Genomic DNA, 19,819 nt, shown 5'->3' with positions numbered 1-19,819 from the left:
ATACTTGACTTTTCACAACACGAGGGTGGTGCTAAGGGCGCACCCCTCCTTCATGCCCAAGGTGCCGTCGGACTGCCACCTCAACGAGCCCTTGGTGTTGCCAGTTTTCTTCCCGTCGCCGGCTGAGAGGACTCTGCACTCGCTGGATGTAGCTAGAGCGCTGAAGTTCTACGTCGACCGCACAAAGAGTTTTCGGAAGACATCACAGCTGTTTGTGAACTTTGGACCTGTGAATCAAGGGAAGGCTCTCTCGAAGACTTCCATTTCCAGATGGCTCTCCGGCTGCATCATGCACTGTCACTGGTTGGCAAACCGACCGTTGCCAGGCCGTCCGAGGGCCCATTCGACCAGAGCGATCGCTGCTACTACGGCGTTCCTGTCTGGTGTGCCCCTGCTCGACATCTGCAGGGCTGCTACATGGAGGTCGACGCACACCTTCACAAGATTCTACTGCGTCGACCAGGATTCCAGGGAGGAGTCCAGAGTCGGCCAGGCAGTGCTGCGCAACCTGTTTGCCTAAGGTGAGCCTGGTGAGGAGGTAAGACTTGCTTAATGTTGAGTTGTATTGCTTGATATTGAGCCTTTTGCCACCTCCCGTGGTTGTGCATGTGTATACTGCTATGTATTCCTATATTCATGAGCATGTGAATCCATGCCAGACCCCATGCTGGAGAAGGAACAAGTTACTTACCTGTAACTGTTGTTCTCCAGCATGGGTCTGGCATGGATTCACATGCGAACCCTCCCGCCTACCCCTCTGCGGCTCTTCACTTGGTCATACTGCCACTTCACGTGCTACCAAATCTGAGGATGGCTGCCAGGGGCGGGGCTTAGGGAGAGGGCAGTCATTGGCTGGGGGCAGTATGACCCAGAGACCAGTGATTGGTTACTACTGAGAAAGACAGATCAGAAACAAAACTGATACTGATTTTTTCTATATCGAGGATTCCCGGCCTGACGACGGGGAATATTCATGAGCATGTGAATCCATGCTGGAGAACAACAGTTACAGGTAAGTAACTTGTTCCTTACTCTCTTACCTGGTAACGTTCTTTCGATGGGATGGTCTGACGACGTATTCCAATATCGCTCCCTCTCTTCCTACCCCGCTACAGAATTTCTTTTGCGATTGCATCTTACGTTTCCGCAAGGCTTTCTGTGGTCATACCGGCAGAACATTGGTGCCACACGTTTTGGGAAAAAACTACAACTGAGGTTATGGGCGGCGTGCATCCTACTTATAACATCTGGTGATGACGGCGTATCAACGTCATCCACACAGGACGCAGACGCCGAAAGATTTTCCGAAGCAGCACAGCTGTGGTGATTACTGTCATAGATATGGAATACGTCGTCGGACCATCCCATCGAAAGAACGTTACCAGGTAAGAGAGTAACTTGTTCATCTAAGACCCCTGTCCCAGTCACTACACCCAGGCTCATCTCGCCCACTCCTCAGGATATGGGACTAGAAGAGGAACTACAACAGGGGGTTGTCATCGCCAGTTCCAGAGAATGGAGCACTGAGGACATAGACAGGGTGATGAGGAGAATGTCTTCCTTGGCCAATGTTTATGAAAAAAAAACACAGCATTTTCTTAGCTATACCCCTGACAATGCTACTTCTTTAGGATCCAAGGACCCTCAGCCTCCTAATAAGAGATCTCGGTTTAATACTCCAGCTCAGGGCCTGACTTCAGACACCTCTATCTTCATCTGAGGCTCCCCCAGACAAGGAGAGCAAGAATATGTATGGGTTAGGAAGGAAAGTGGCCTCCACTTCCGCTTACCAGGCAAGAATCGCCAATACCACCACTCTGCTGGCAAGCTATAATTGCCACCAGTGGGAGCAGGTAGCTGCACTCATTGATTCCGCTCCAGAACCACTAAAGGGCCAGCTAGCCCAGATCGCGTCGGAGGGTAGAGCCGTGTCCGGTTGCATTCTGAAGACGACCTTTGACGCCGCAGATAATGCAGGCCGGCTCATAGCAGAGAGCACTGTCATTAAGAGGCACGCTTGGCTAACACAGTCAGGGTTTAAACCCGAGACCCAGGCTACCCTTATTGACATGCCGGTGGAACCGAATGTCTTGTTTGGCAAAGCAGTAGAGGACACACTCAAAACTGCCAGAGACTAGTACGATACTCTGAAGTCCCTGGGACAATTGACAAAAAAAACCACCAATCAAAGAGGGTATAGTAATTTTCGTCGCTCACGTGGCCAAAATTCCCAGAGGGGCTCCAATTACGCACAGGGACAGGGTACATCGTGGGGTGGCAACCAACAGACTACCCAAAGTTACGTCAGAGGTAATAAAAGGAGCCGTGGTAGAGGAAGAGGCAGCCCAGGCAGAGGCTGTACGCCTCCTGCAAAACAGTGACGCTTTGCTCAGGGTCCCTTCCCACGCATCCCCAGTAGGGGGGCACATTTCCAACTTCACCCAAGCATGGGAAGGGATCAAATTGGACAGATGGGTGCTGTCCACAGGGTCCGCAGGATACTGCATCGAACTGCTGGAGTGCCCCCGCATCCACCCTTCATAACAAAAGATACATTCCCTGGACCACCAAAAGATCCTCCTCGAGGAAATCGTCAATCTTCTCGCAAAGGACGTGATAGAACTCGTCCTGGGCAACCAGGTAAACAAGGGTATTTATTCAACTTACTTCCTTGTGCCAAAAATGCGCCCAGTATTAGACTTACGCCCTGCAAACAAGTATGTCAAGCCCCAAAAATTTCACATTTCTACTCTCCAAGAGGTAATCCCCCTCCTAAAAAGAGGGGATTACATGGCAACATTGGATATGAAAGATGCCTATTTTCATATTTCCATGTTCCCAGCGCACAGAAGATTCTTGCGCTTCAAGGTGGACAGTTGGCACTACCAGTTCAAGGTGCTGCCCTTCGGTATAGCCTCGGCTCCAAGGGTATTCACCAAGTTACTGGCGATGGCGGCAGCGCACCTACGCAGGGAGGCAATCCCAGTGTACCCTGACCTGGACGACTGGTTCATCACGGGGGAAACCCCAGTAATTTGCAGATCCAATATACAAAGAACTATCAACCTCCTCTTCGAATTGGGTTTCTCTATCAACGAGAAAAAATCAAGCCTGGTGCCAAGCACCTCCAAACAGTTCCTAGGAGCTGTGCGAAACACTCAAGAGGGGTTGGCCTTTCCATCAGAGGAAAGAATTCGGAATATACTACTGCAAATTCCTCAATATCAGCCCGGTCGTCAGATAAGGGTACGCAATGCGATGCATTTGCTAGGCATGATGGCGTCTTGTATTTACCTGGTTCCACATGCGCGCCTGCGCATGCGACCCATGCAGGAATGGATGGCGAAATAATGGTCTCAGGCAAGTGGTCAGTGGGGTGATCTAGGGGTTGTTTCACCAACGCTTGTACAAAGTCTTCACTGGTGGATGAGAGAGAACCTGTCAAAGGGGAAACCCTTTTTCGATCTGGAGATGCAGGCTGTAGTCACTACAGACGCATCCCTATCGGGGTGGGGAGCACACCTCCTTCACCACACAGCGCAGGGTCTCTGGTCTCACACAGTGGGCAAGAATCACATCAATCTGCTAGAGCTGCTGGCAGTCTTCAGAGCGCTTTGAGCGTTCGAACCCCACCTGATGAACCTGTCAGTGCAGATCTTAACAGACAGCTATGTTTTACATAAACAAGCAGGGCGGGACTCGTTCGCCAAATCTGTACAGGCTTGCCCAGAAAATCTGGACATGGGCACTCAGTTACCTGTCATCTCAACATGTTCCAGGGGTTCTCAATTCTCTAGCAGACGCTCTGAGCAGAGATCCCCTCCCAGAAGAACACGAATGGTGTCTACACAGGAAAGTCGTAGAAGACCTCTTCTCACAGTGGGGTTTCCCCACTATAGACCTAGTCGCCACAAGCGGAAACGGACAATGCTCAGGATTCACATCCAGGTTCCCCCAGGCAGACTCCAAGGGGAACGCCCTGTGGATGAACTGGTCAGGGATGTTTGCCTACGTGTTTCCACCTAATCCTCTCATAAGGAAGGTAGTCAACAAGATGCACAGGGAATCGATGAGGCTCATCCTAGTTGCTCCCATGTGGGCGAGGCAACCATGGTTCCCACACCTACGCAGACTAGCAGTGTGCGAACCTATCAGACTCTCGTGCTGGCACAACCTACTATCCCAGCACCAAGGTCAAACAGTGCATCCTCAACCCAGCTCAATGAACTTAGCAGCATGGGTCCTGAAGTCAGAGTTTGGATATCTCAACCTACCACAGAGATGCATGGACATCCTAAAAGAATCTAGGAAACCAAACACAAGGCACTGTTGCTGTCATGATGCCTACCCCCGGGCATCTGGACCAGGTCCATCTGTCCCGGGAGCAGGCATCCAGATACTTGGGAAAAATCCAGCAGCCCCGGCTAGGGGCTATCTGAGGAACAGTCCTGGCGCCGTAGGCGCCAGGCTCATAAAAGGGGTCAGTCCTGGCGCCATAGGCGCCAGGCTCATTTGCTTTCACTTACCTCATGCAGACCATGCTGCTCAGCATTCAAGCCAATGTGAAGTCTGAAGGGGGACTAGTTTACTTCAGGGACTATTTTCTTACTCGGGTGTGGTCTTGGGAACTTCTGGGACTACTTTGAAGGCTATTTAACCCACACCCGAAGAGCAGCTCACGCCTCGCGTTATTCTGCATCCTGCAACGTAACACTCACCGTGCCTGCAAATCAGCATCCAGTCTTCTGCCACGCCCGCCTCGAGTCTGGAGCTCCTAGAAAAAAGGGGAAAGAAGGAAAAAAAGTTAGAACAAGAACAATACTTTTATTCCTCGCCTGATTCTGGATCCATCGCGCCTTCGAACAGGAAGAAAGACGTTATTTGATGCACGCTGCATCGCCTGCTGCAGCGCCGCGCTATACCCACCAGCCTTCGCAGCACCTCCACGATCCACCTCTGTCTTCATCACTTCTTCGCCGAACTCCGGCACCTAAGGGGGACAAAAAGAACAACAAGGTGAGCCGAGAGAATAAACAAGGCAATATTAGTCACCACCATAGACTTACCTGATTTTACTGCCGGAGGCATTCTTCATCTCCACGGGCCGGCGCAGCCTCCATCTCATCTTCGCCGAACTCTGGCACCTAAAAGGACCAAAAGGACAGCCAGGTGAGCCGAAAGAACAAACCAAGGGAATCTCTTTCACCATAATAGACTTACCTGATTTTACCGCCGGAGGCATTCCTCAAGACGTCATAATTTCTCACTCTGCAACTGTAATAAGGGAGAAAGCAACAGATTACATACAGGTGTCATTTGCCAGACAGTGTAGGGTAATACAGACTGTTACCTGGACTTACCAGCTGCCACGAGGCAATCTTCTCTTGGGACAAGCTGCAAGGAATCGGACAAGAGTGAAAGTCGGACATTTTGAACTCATACGAACTATATACTTACGGCTCCTCGCCAGGAACCTCAGAGTCAATATTGTTCTGGAAATCCCCAATTCCTTCGGACCAGTGAAGTAACTGGTTATCCACGCGCCCTTTGCATTCCACGCAGGATGGAGAGCTCATCTTTTTAAAAACCTAAGGTGAGAATATAAAAGGAGACATCGGAGGTGATTAGAGGGGAGAACAGTGGGGGGGGGGGTATCACTCAAATCCACGGGTGGCTAATTCGCTTTCTCCACTTTCAGGAGAATACTTCTACGGGTCAAGCAGACGAAATTAGGTGGGCCAGTCCAGTCTGTCATCTCTGCACTACGCGTCACGTGGGTGGAAACCGCAGCTGTCCAGTTCGACGCCCCTGTGGGAGCCAGGTGAGCGTAACAGTTACTTTGATAAATGGAAAAGATTCGTTATCTGGTGCCAGAATAAGCAAATCAACCCGGTTGATTGCACTCCTTCCAATATTGTCACCTACATGCTCCACCTGCTGGATGCAGGGTTGGTATTTAATTCTATCAAGGTACACCTGGCGGCGCTGTCAGCCTACACCACCTCCCATAACAAGGTTTTGTGGTGGAAAGTACCAGTGGTTAAAGCCTTCATGGAAGGGGTAAAGAGACTCCACCCTCCAATTTCAAACCCACCACCAGAATGGGACCTTAATGTGGTGCTTACTAAGCTCATGGGGCCCCCCCTTTGAACCCATGCATAAAGCCAGTCTCAAACACCTTACCTATAAAACTGCCTTCTTGGTAGCCATTCCATCCATAAGAAGGGTCAGTGAAATTCAGGCTCTGTCAGTGCATGATCCTTTCTTTACTGTTCATAAAGATAAACTGGTTCTACGAACACACCCTAGGTTCTCACCTAAGTTCATTTCTAAATTCCACGCTAACCAGTCCATTGAGCTTCCGGCCTTCTTCCAAGAACCCAAAAGCTCTGCTGAGGTGAAACTACACACTCTAGATGTGCGAAGAGCGGTCCTCTACTATGTAGACCAGACCAAGCCGCTAAGAAAAACAGACCAACTGTTTGTCTCCGTAGCTACAGGCAGAGAGGAAGATCGCGTCTCTAAAGGTGCCATCTCGAAGTGGATAATCAATTGTATCCAGCTGTGTTACTCCCTTTCGGATAAAACTCTGCCTTTTACGCCAAGAGCCCACTCTACAAGAGGCACTGGGGCCACTCTGGCTTTCATTGCAAATGTACCCATTGACACAATTTGCAAAGCAGCTACTTGGAGCTGTATTCACACTTTTACTCAGCACTACTGCATTGACACTCATTCCAAGACAGATACTCAAGTGGGACAAGCGGTTCTAAAAACATCTGTTCGCTCATGACCCTTCTCACATCCCACCACCTTCTTCTAACACTGCTCGCTAATCTATGCACAGCATGTGATCTAAGAAGATTCCACAAGCCTCAGAAGGTATACATTACTCACCGTAATCGTATTTCTGATGCTTGTATCTGCTTAGATTCACATGCGACCCACCCTTCCTCCCCTCTGAGAGAAGGTGCATGGGTGCTTGTAGTCTTATCTAACTATCTGCTTGGATAAACTGTACTCATGCTACTCCTCATGCTACCTCATGTCAGAAAAAATACAATCTGAGGGTCCTACACGCGTGAGGGCTCATGGGTACAGTGGACGTCACACTAAGGATAGTATTACTGGCAAGCCCTATGTCGACACCCATTTTCGAGTTTTGAAAAACAAACTGTAATACTCTGCAGCTTCCACTAGATGTCGGCCTATGCACCACATGTGAATCTAAGCAGATACAAGCATCAGAAATACAATTATGGTGAGTAATGTACTATATATATATATATATATATATATATATATACACACACACACTGTTCTTTTTATCCACCTTAAAGCCTAATAGAGATTTTGTGGATACAAACTTGGACTGAGTGCTTTATCACAAGGAGTGAGTGCTGGCGACTTTCTGCATGTAGCGGAGTTGCAGGGACGTTAAGGTGGGAACTTAACACAACAAAACCATTGAAAGTCAGCTAAAGCCACCTTAACTTTGCACCCCCTTTTGCATAGCCTATGGCCAGTATGACATCACTGATGACATACCTAATGACATCATCTATGACATACACACAAGTCAATGTATTTAAAAAATTGGATACTGTGAAACTATGAAGGAAGCAATAATAAGTGCTACCGAAACCCTGACGTCCTCCACAGGATATGTCATCTTATAGACCTCTTTCACTAATTAATGTGGACACCAAGGTGTCTTCCAAAGTACTCGCAAACAGGCTGCTACCTAACATGCAGGTTCTGGTCCATCCAGACCAATGCAGGTTCATCCCCACTAGATTCACTGCGTTAATCCTACGCAGGGTGCTTGGCATAATGGTGCAAATAAACCCTCAAGCAAGTGCGGTGGCGGTGTCTTTAGACGCGGAAAAGGCATTCGACTCGGTGTCATGGGTATACCTCCTCTCAGTACTAAAGAAATTTGGAATGGGCCCTAACTTTGTTAGGTATGTTCAGTTGCTGTACACAGTACTGGGTGCCAAAGTCCTTACCAATGACACGATCTTGGAACTATTCCCATTCGGCAGGGGAACCAGACAAGGCTGCCCATTCTCACCTATACTATTTGCACTCACCATAGAGCCTATGGCACTATTTGTCAAGCAGAAACACGGGGACAGAGGGATACGAATGTCTGGTCCTCCCCAATCTATCTCACAATATGCAGATGATATCCTTTTATATATCTGAGATCCCGAAACTAACCTGACACCTGTCAGGAACAGAGGAAAATCTGAGATCTTCCCACTGACGCCAGCCACCACATGCCCGATGGCAACCTCGGGGCTTAAATGGTCAGCTCATCATATAGGGTATCTGGGTGTGTTAGTATCCAGAGATAGACACTATATATAGACAATCACAAACGGGTCCTACAACTGCTTGGTGCTAAGCTCCAGACCTGGGCCAAGCTTCCCATATCCATATCCGGCTGAGTTGCCATTTGAAAATGGTCATCCTCCCTAAACTGCTCTATCTCTTCATAAACATGCCTATATGGCCGGGGAGAGCCTTTTTTGCACAGCTACATTCAATGGTTGTAACGTTCCTCTGGGATGGCAAAACCGCTCAAATGAAATGGGAGAAAATGGTCGAACCGTACTGCTCCGGGGGAATTGCAGCACCAGATTTTGAACTGTATTTCCAAGAAGCACAGGCGCAGTTTGGCCAAGCATTGGTATGCTTGTCCGATCGCTCACCCCACATCTGGCTAGAGAAATTCACTGCATCCCCTATTGACCTACGGTCCACTATCTTTAATGCTAAATACAAAGATACATGTCTCTATGATCTGTGAGGAGTACGGTTTGAGCATGGGGCACACTATATAAAAGATTAAAAATAGACACCCCAGATGTCCCTCTCTGGAACTACCCCGACATCCCACCAACATTAGATAAATCTCTACAACGGCTGTGGGATCCACACAAGGAAATTAAAATGCGTGACATGTTTCAGAACGAGAAGTTTGTGAGCATAGACAAATTCCGTGACATAGTGTGAGGGGGGGGCGCTTGGAGCACTCCAATACTACAGAATGAAATCAGCATTCAGCACACGGTGGCCACTCTTTCCAGATGAACACCCCCCCAGTACACCGATGCTTACAAGTAGCGACATCCGACACGGGGCTGGGAATTTCTAAAACATGCATTGACACAGACACACTCCCCCATAATGAATGATGTTAAGACTAAATGGGAAAGTGACTTGAAAACGACCATTACAGATGAGAAATGGTCTCAATATTGTATGCTCACCAAAACCGTATCGATGAAAGCAGGCCTACGTCTGATACAGTTTAAGGTCCTTTACAGACTTCATTATACCCCAGCCAAAATAGCTAAATTCACAACTGTTGGGACTAGGGACTGCCCTAAATGTAAAGCACCTCAAGCGGGGTCATTTCATATGTACTGGGAATGTCCGACGGCTGAGTTTTGGGGAAAAGTGGCAGAAGTAATAGAGGAGATAACGCAGATTCCGACCTATATGACTCCCCAAAAATACCTGTTTGGTGACATCGGCAAGAGTACTGAAACCATCAGGAGATTGTTTAATGTTTCATGTATAATTGCGAAAAGTGTATTTTAAATTGCTTAAATCGCCAAGTATTGAACATTTTCTACGAGCACTGTCATATGTGAATGAATGTGAAGAACGTGAAGAACAATATACGACTGTACCTGCAACTAATCGCCCCAAGGATATATGGGCCCCGTTTAGAATATACTTATGTGAAATGTCCCCGGACAATGATGTCACCATGTAAATGCTAATATACTACAAGATAACTGTAATGTATCACACAACACACATATACGATACTGTGATTGCAAAGTGAGTTGTATCTGCTAAAACCATTAATAAACAGAATTAAAAAAATTAAATAAATTGGATACTGTTAGGCAGAATCACCTGCAGTACCCTTTGGGAACACTACAGGCAATTAGGACTACAAGTGTAAGCACAATTTCATCTTTGGTACAAGGCCATACTACACAATAAAGTGGTAGCGATGGCTAAGCAGCCAGGCTTATCAAGAGTTCAAATGAGCAGTAGAACAAGTTACATAAAGGACCAACCAATACAGTGATTCAAGTAAACACTTACTCAAGGTTTCTTGGTAAAAGAATATACATTTGATTACTCAATCATTTATAAAATATTACACCAGTATAAGCGTCTCAATATCACACACTTATACACCACAAAAATCCAACTGGTAAGTAACTGAACAAGTTTAGCTAAAAAATGAAGTAGGAGCAAAATGACACTTTAGATACTTAGAAAAGGGAGGAAAAGACATGGTTATAAGAATAGACAGCCCAAATACATTCATAGGTAGGGCAAAAGGTTTCAGTTAAATACAACCAGCAATTCTTCTCAACAGGCCTGGGCCAAAGTCAATGGTTCAGAGTCTTTTGTATAGGATAGCACAGTTCTGGTATATAATGGTAAAGTCTTTGCCACAGATTTTTAAAGAATTTGGCTAGGCCAATGGTTTGATGAATGTTTAGGGAAGGACAAGCCTTTGTAGTTGAGGAAAAATCACGGTAATTGATCTAAACCACTGCTACCAACCATTTAAAATAGGAAAAGGTAACATTTTACTGTTACATGAGTGTTTTGACTCGTGAAGCTAAGGAACCCCTCCAGCACTCTATAGTAAGATAGGGTGTGCTGGGTCAGTACATTTAAGAGACTAGTAAAGTCAATTTAACTTTACATGCCCTGGGAGACGGTAGTCCGTCTTAGGGAAGTTATTTAAACATTGGGGAGCCTGAAAGACACCCCTGTGCTACTGCACTGAAGGTGCAGTGTGACACATAGAAAAAGATGATGCCACTGGAGTTGCTTTAAAAACTCCATAACCAAAGAGCACAAAAGTAAAACACATTGGAAATGAAAAGTTCAAAGCCCCAAAATATAGCAAAAGAGCTGGAGGGCTCCAAGGAAGATGGAATTAAGCACTTGTGTGAGAAATCTTCCTAACAGATACTATTTAAAGATTAATTCTACTTTGTACAGTAGGTGTTTTATTTAAATGTTAACCACTTACAAAAGACACACAAAAAGAAATATACATCTAGGTACATGTTTTCAAGCAAATATACATAGAGTAAGTGAACATGTATCTTAACGTGGAATATACAAATGTAGTTTAATTGACCTTCCCCTTAAAAGAAAGTGCGCATATGGATGACCTTGGGAAACTTAGGTTGACTACTAGGGTGGATACCTTCCCAAAGAACAGGTCAATGGGCCATGTTCGTTCTCATAGAGGGGAGCCTATGGACTATTTTCTGATTGTTTAAGGGACTTAGGTTTAGTCACCCTAAGTTTCATAGGGTCATCCAGACGTGGACCTGTTGCTCACTGTGCTCAGAGAGGCACAGCTCCACCTCACGGATGAGGCCCAACAAGGCTGAAACACGTGTATGGGGTTGCTGTTGGTACTCTTGTTCACAACGGAATTGCCATAGCATTTAGGTGCTGGACTGCCCTTGTGGATGGGACAAAGACTGATATGCAAATGGATATTTCCCATCTGTGAAAGGTACAGTGAGCTAAAGTGTGACTGCGGACTCTCGAGTGGGTACCGTCCCAAAGAACAGGTCAATGGGCTGTGTTCGTGCTCGTAGAGGGGCGCCTGTGGACAATTTTTTTTGATTGTCCATTTAAATGTCCCTCTTGCAACCAAAAGTTTCCCTGGAAGGACACAAAACGTGTGTAACCACTGCCTCCCTTGGGACCACCAGGAAACTAGGTGCAAAGTGTGTAAGCTCCTTTGGTCAAAAACCCTTAAAGACTGATAGTTGAAGCACTGGGCAGCTGACGCAATGCAGGCTGAAGCATCATCGGAATACCCCACCAGTGTGGAGGGATCAGAGGCTGAACAAGACAGCCATGTCACCATAAATGACACTGGCGAGACAACCGACCGGGAGACTCCCTGTTGCTCGTCCCCAGCTCTGGAAGGCAGGCGCCCCGCACTGCTATGTAGGGGTCGTCTGTCAAGAAGTGCACACACATTAAACACACAGAAGGGGTGGTGCCCCACAAGGCACTGACACATGCACAAACATAGACATCTTAACCCCTCTACTCATCGTTCGGTGGTCCCGTCCAAAAGTAGCACATTAGCTGCAGAACCTAGCCCCTCAGCAGACAGCTCATCACTTCAGAAGACTGCTGGGTCCAGTGTTCGTACTTCGGTGCACAATACCAAACATAAACCAATGCTGAGCAAGAGTGGTTCCACGCTATTCTTCCCGCACAAACACCTACCCAACAGAGGCACCAAAACACTGTTTCAAAGAATACTGATACACAAGGATCAGGTTACATAGGAACCACCTTCCCATTGTCTGAGGCACTCCAGAGAAGGTCTAACATACAGCAACAAGAGAAAATAGTGTTTCCTCTCCAAGATACCCCGTCTAGTGGTCCCAGGACCAGAGAGAGGTTTGAGAGTACTATGGATAAAATGGCTTCATTTCTAGATTTCCTAAACAAACACTGTATCAAACATAACATTTCACAGGGAGAAAGGGGGACTCTAGCAGAAGTTTGTTGGTTACAACAGACTGACCCCTATGAGCAGTCTCTTACTGAGTTAGATGCTGACGAGGATGATGTCTTCTTAGGAGACGACTCTGACACAGACCCCGATTAGCTTTAAGACTATACTGATCCATCCCCAGATGTCACACAAGAGCCCATCTCTAACTCACCTATTGATGACTAGCTGCTCTATAACTACCTCAAGGGAGCAGCAGAATTGTTTTAAATAGACACACAGGTGTCAGAGGAAGACACTGACTTTTTGTCGATAACATCCTCAATGAGAGGAAACCGGGCAATATATCCCTCTGTTACAGTCCGTCAGAAGTCTCTCACCTTCACTTTCAATCCCTGCTCTTACTAGAGCAGTCAACCCGTGCATTGAAAAGCCAATTCAGAGCCACTTCTGAGTCGCCGCCGGATAAGTAGAGCAAAAAGATATATGCTCTCGTAGAGATAGTCGTGACTTCTGTGGCACACTAGATGAGTATTGCCAGCAATACAGCCCTTACGGCCAGATTCTATAGGGCTCAATAGGATCGGGTGGAAGAACAGGTTAGTGGGGTGCCAACGCCCTTGATCTCTGAGCCTCAAAACCTTGGCTGAGGGCAAGCAAGCTGCTAACGCCATCATTAAAAATTATCTAGACTCCGCAGACACAAGAGGGCGGGTGGTGACCGAGGGAACCCTGCTCAAACGCCACAAATGGCTTAGAAACTCAGGCTTCAATCCTGAGACCGAAGCCACTCTGATCAATATGCCCATAGAAACTACGTTCTGTCTGGGAAAGCAGTGAATGACTCTCTATAAACAGCTTATAAAAAAAAAAAGAGCATGAGACGCTAAAGACCTTAAGTCAAATCGCTAATAAACCCCTCATACAAAGGTGTCTAATGGCTATAAGTGCACTTTTCGTTGCAAGGATATTCAAGAGCAGCACAGTCCAGCTATTTCTCAGGCGCAGGCACCAGAACATGGCATGCTAATCAAGGACAGATGTCAAGCTCCCAATCCTCCTTTGCGAGACAGTTCAAGCGAGGGCATAGTAGGGGTAGAGGCCAAACCGGGGATTTAGCTACCCCCTCCAAGCAATAACTCACAGCTACATGTCCCCTCCCGTGTAGGAGGGGGCACATTTCCCAACTTCTGCCATGTGTGGGAGGGGGGGGATCACAACAGGCAAGTGGGTGTTAACTGTGAGAGGCAGATATCGCATAGAGTTCCACGAAATACAGCAGAATCGTATTCCAAGAAACAGGAACATGTCTCTGGAATATCATCAGATCCTCAAGGCAGAAGTAGAGGCTGTACTAGAAAAAGGAGCCATAGAACTTGTCCCTCAATCCAAGGTAAACGAGGGTATTTATTCTGTGTACTTCCTTGTTCCAAAGAGAGACCAACCCAAATGCCCAGTATTAGGTCTAAGACTTGCAAATACATATGGCAAACCTCAGACGTTCAGAATTATGACTTTACAAGAGGTCATTCCGTTACCAAAGAAGGGAGATTACATGGTAACACTGGATATGAAAGATGCATACTTTCATATTTCAATGTTAGGTTCACAGAAAGTACCTAAGGTTCAAAGTGGGATCCACACACTACCAGTTGAAAGTACTAACCTTCGGGATTGCATCAGCCCCCCTCAGGTTTTCACAAAGGTACTGGCAGTGGTGGATGCGCATCTGTGCAGATAGGAAATCCTAGCGTACCCTTACCTGAATGACTGGCTCATAGCAGGAGACACCACACATGTGTCGGCAGCACACACAGGAGACGAAAAACCGGTTTCAATTAGGATTTTCCATCAGCAAGAAAAAATCAAGCTTAGACCGCAGCCAGGTCCAACAATTCCTAGGGGGCAATCATTTGAACAGAAGACACCTTAGTGTTCCCCTCCAACGAGAGGGTCCAAAACATGATGGATCAAATAATTGTATACAGCCGGTCTCCAGATAACAGTCAGGGAGGTGATGCGTGTTCTTGGGATGATGGCATCATGCATCCTCATTGTGCCACATGCAAGACTACAGGCATCTAATACAAGAATCGCTAGCGAAACTGGTCTCGAGGTGAGTCGGACTATCTAGTGGTAGTTTTGCAGACTGTGGTGTCAGCACTTAAGTGGTGGACAAAGGGCAATTTACTCATTCTCACCGACAGCACAACCACCATTTTTTGCATCAACAAACATGGTGGCACACATTTGCTAAATCTGTCTGGACTAGCACAGAAGATTTGGAGATCGCGCCTCCAGAATAACATCTTACTCGTGTTGCAACACGTTACAGGGGAACACAACTGCCCAGCAGACAAACTAAGCAGAAATACAGATCTACCCTCAGAACACGAGTGGAAGCTACATGGACATCATGAACAACATTCTCACGCAATGGGGTCAGCCACACATAGATGTCTTTGCAACAAAACAAAATGCCACGCATACGCCTCCAGGTTCCCCCAGAGGGAATCCAAGGGGAGTGCACTGTAGATCAGTTGGTCAGGGATATTTGCGTACGCTTTCCCTTCGACCTCACTCCTCAACAGAGTAATCCACAAGAGAAAGCAGGAACACTTAATTATCCTGATTGCTCCAATTTTGGCACGTCCCACCTACTCAGGATGTCCGTTTGCCCACCAATCAGACTGACCAGCCCTTACAACATGTCTCAGAACCAAGGGTCAACCCTTCATCCACACCCTCAAAAAAACCAATTTAGCATTTTGGCTCCTGAGGTCGGGCACCTTAATGTACCCCCTAGGTGCATGGACATATTAAAAGAAGCATGCAAATCTAAAACTAGACACTGCTACTTTAACAAGTGGAAAAGATTTGTCTTATGGTGTAGAAAGTCTGTTAATCCCATTGACTGTTCACCTTCTATCATAGTGTACTATCTACTGCACCTGTTGGACTCAGGTCTAGTGTTCCATTCCATAATACTTCATCTGCATAGACTACATCACAGCAATGTTTCTCGTTGGACGATTCCAGTTGTGAAAGCCTTCATGGAAAGGGTTAAAATAATGTATTAACTCATTGCAAATCCACCCACCAGGTGGGATTAAACATTGTCTTTAGTAAACTCATGGGTCTCCCCTTCGAACACGTGCATAAAGCAAGCCTCAAAGATCTCACTTACAAAGCCGCTTTTCTTATAGTTATCACCTCTATAAGAAGGGTAAGTAAGCTCCAAGCGTTATCAGTGTCAGAGCCTTTTGTCACGATACCCAAGAACAAAGTGGTCCTAAGAACACACCCACAGTTTAAACCAAAGTTCATTTTTAGATTTGATGTCTGAATTGCCAGCATTTTTTCAAGTCCCCCAGAACTCTGGAGAGAGAGCCTTCCATACACTAGACGTTAGGAGAGCCGTCATGTACTATCTGAATAAGACAAAACCAGTCAGGAAAACAGAACATGTCTTTGATTCCTTAGATGCAGGAAGAGAAGCGGATCTTGTGTCCCGTGCCTGCTGGGCCTAGAGACCCAAGCTACTCCTCACTGATGAGGCCCAACGAGGCTGAAACATGTCTCGGGATGCTTGTGGTCTCCTACAGAAGGGATGGGACCAAGCATTTAGGGTGGGACTGCCCCTTTTGGGGTGGGACCAAGCCAGATTTGCATATTGTCTTCCCCTTTTGTAATGGCTTGGAAGGCGAAGACCGATGGTCTGCAGGGTTGCCCAGAGCAATGCCAGAGGTTAAGGTTGATTCTAAACCTTCCAGCCACCACCTCTTTTGTTTTCCTGTTTCCAAAGCAGCCATTTCTAAATTAATTGTAAATTGCATACAACAATTCTACTAGTTATCTAACAAAAAACTATCATTTACACCTAGAACACTCTAAATGTGGTACTGGTGCTAGTTCACACATACACTCCACGTTACTGTGTGGGCACTGCGATGAATCCTAGTGAAACCCCGGTATTGGCCTCAGCCGCTACCTGATCCTGGCCCTAGGGGTGGTATTATGAGCGAAGATCATCTGGGACGAGACGCATATCAGGGGGAAGTGGTAACTCCATTAACATCTGATTTTTCAATCTCCCTGAAACACTAATGGCATGTTGGAAAGTGGAGCCAAGTAGTGCAACTACTAATATTCACAAAACTCCTAATTTTGATTAACTCAAATTCAACAAGCATTTGAAGCAATATAGCTTTGGAAAGCTTGAAACCAATATGGACTTCAATTCCCATAATAACTATGGTACTGGGACAAAGAAGAGAAGAGTCAATGCTCAATAGGAACAACCTTAAGCCAAAGATGAAGACTAGTTCAACAAATCGGCTGTGCTGGAGATTTAAAAATGGTGCGTCTGGCTATGCACCGTGGTGTAGCAGGAGAGGAGGTGGTTGCAGCTGGGAGGAAGGAGAAGGAGTAGAAAGCCACTGAGGACGCGAAGCGGGAGACAAGCTCAGAAGCAGAGTCACAGCAACAAGCTGTGCTAAAGAGGGAGGATGCTCAAAGGCACCCACCTGGAGGCATTTTGTACCGGAAGAGGACGACTCTGGGGAAAATCTGCAGCTGCAGTACCGAGTGAGACGCGGTCGTACAGAACCGCAAGGGTTCCATTTTCAGAGGCGCGAGAGACCAACGCGGGAACCAAGAGAGACTGAATGGGGAAACTGACCCGACACCAGTTCTTCGTTAAAGACACACATTCACCTGGTGAGTCCGCCAAAAGGAGTTGTGGGGGCCCAGGGACGTGTTATAAAGATAAAGGACACCTGAGCAGGCAATTTGAATACTGACCCAGTATAACAGATGGGCAACAAGGGTACAATTCTCGTCACATGGGATGTACGTTTGGGGAAACCTGTAACCCGCAGTGCCACCAGCCAAAAGACTTTGAAGAAGAGAAAGAAAAGGAAAAATGGTGCAATTCTCCTCGCGTGAGATATCAGTTTAGAGAAACCTGGAACCCACATTGCCATAAGCAAAGAACAGGGAAATATTTTTGCAATTCTCCTCACATGGGATGTCGATGTGAAGAAACCTGGAACGAAGATTGTGACAAGCGTAGAGAGAGAGACAGACACACATAAACAGTTGTGTAAAGTAGAAACCATTCCTGGCAGGAACTAAACCGTGTTATGGAAAGAGAAAATGTACTTTATCATCCTGACAAAGTATTGTACACCAAGAGATATTTGTTATGCCAGTTCATAAAAAAGTATTATATGAGGAAAACACTTACTTTGACCACTTAAGAAAAAACTATGAAAGAAACACTTGTTAACCTCTTGTGGAAAAGACTGTTACATCCTCCTAAGCAATCATGTTAACATCTTGAGAAGACTATTTCATCATAAGAGCAACAGTTTCTTTGGTTTTGAACAAGTGTTATATGGAAGAGACATTTACTTTGGCCATTTGAGCAAAGTGTTGGATGAAAAATATATTTGTAATTGAGCTGAATAGAATATTGTTGTAACAAGTCTTCCTAAATTAATTCAGGGGGATGGAGTCAAACCCTGGATGCAATTATTGTTTTGTTGGAGTCAAATTTGTGAACTTTTGGATGAACTGAAAACAGACACATTTACCTTACACAGTTTGGTTGTATTTTAGTGTGAGGATCAGATATATTTGGACACAAGGTCAATTTTCTTTAGCTTTAGTTTGATAGGCAGAGACATTCTTGTTCCAATAGGAACAGAGGGACCTTTATCTCATCCCCCTTTTAATTTTAATAAACATGACAAATGTTGATAAAATTAAAACTTTGTGTCTGCCTCTTTTTTGACCCCACCACAACACCCAGACTAGGAGCGACTCTCCAGTAGGACAAAGCAATGTTAAGACATATTTTGCCTCTGTCCCTTCTAACCACCCACCTCCTTCTTTAGGTACTGCATGATAGTCTATGCAAAGCATGTGATTCTAAGCAGATCCCAAGCCTCAGAAGACAAACATGAGATACCTGTAATAGTCTTTCTGATGCTTGTATCTGCTTAGATTCACATGTGCACTCCCTTCTTCCCCTCGTTGGGAGTAGAAGGTACATAGACATCTCACACCTGCATTCTCTTATACTTGAGTTGAGTATACACTTCATGCAACCTCTGGTCAGAAACACAACAATCTGTGGACTGCGACGCTTGAAGGACCGTGAGTACAGTACGAGTCACAGTAGGGATAGTATTACAAACCCACCCTGTCGATGTCCCTTTTTAATTTCGAAAACAAGTCATGCAATAGTCCGCACCTAGCACTAGCTGTCGGCCTATGCAAAGCATTTGAATCTAAGCAGATGCAAGCATCAGAAAGACAATTTGAGGTATGTAATGTTTGTGATATATATATTTTTTAATTTAATTTCTGATGTGTGAGAATGTACTATGCATAGGCAACATCCAGTGGTTGTTGCAGCAAATTAAATTGTCATTGTTTTTGAATTTAGAAAGTGTGTTGACAAGAGCGTATCTGCAACGCTATCCCTAGCCTACGTGTACAGTTACCAATGTTCCTTCATGCCTTGACGTCCTCAGATTGATTTTTTTGTCTGCCATCGGATTAATCTCAAAATTGCAGAGTTTAATTGTAGTTATAGAATAAAAGCTCATCCTCAAAGAAAAATTGAACTATACTTTTGACTGGTAATCTCAGCTGTGATTTTGAGAGACTGTCACCGGTTGCTGACTTAAAGCTTGATGCCGACCACAGTCCTATAACTCTAGGACTAACTGAAAATAGTAGAGAGAGTGGGGAAGAGGGCTAAGTTGCATACATAAAGTTAGCCAATCTAGAATACCTTTATATCCCTTTAAAAAAATATTTACGACTTCTCGTCCATCTTCGTCACTGATGGAGGCTACTCCTTTTAAATGTTGTCCCTCCTGCAACACCAAGCGCCCCATGGTAGACATGCATGAAGTATGCAATAACTGTCTCCTATAGGATCACAGGGTGAAGTGTTGAGCTTGTAAGCTTTTCAAGATGAAGACACTGAAAGAGCGCCGGACAAAGCTCTGGGCAGCATACACTATGCAGTCCTAAAAGCAACAAGTGGAATCCACCACAGAAGCATGATATTTCGAGGCCAAAGAGGGTAGTGTCTGCCTCGAAAACGATGCTGAGGAGCCACAAACCGAGGAAAGACTTTTTCCCAACAATCTCTCCCTATCACTGGAGGGTGAACGTCGGGTCATGCTTTGGAGACTGAACATGCGGACAAGAAGATATATAGCTTGAAAAAGGGTGAATGAAGGAGAATGCTGTTGTTAA

The 19,819-nt window shown here is 45.9% G+C and overlaps 1 long non-coding RNA gene across 1 annotated transcript; it reads left to right on the top strand.

Moving 5' to 3' along the window:
• The first annotated feature begins 934 nt into the window (after nucleotides 1-934).
• Nucleotides 935-18,315, top strand: LOC138473043 (uncharacterized). Its single transcript, XR_011268716.1, has 2 exons — nucleotides 935-5,593; nucleotides 5,699-18,315. It is a non-coding gene; the product is annotated as an uncharacterized lncRNA (long non-coding RNA).
• Nucleotides 18,316-19,819: the final 1,504 nt, after the last annotated feature.

This window comes from Ambystoma mexicanum, chromosome 8 (assembly GCF_040938575.1).
Source record: "Ambystoma mexicanum isolate Mex_15411 chromosome 8, UKY_AmexF1_1, whole genome shotgun sequence".
In the NCBI taxonomy this organism is placed as follows: domain Eukaryota; kingdom Metazoa; phylum Chordata; class Amphibia; order Caudata; family Ambystomatidae; genus Ambystoma; species Ambystoma mexicanum.
Note: the sequence above shows the minus strand (reverse complement) of the source record. Positions and strands in the feature narration are given on the sequence as shown.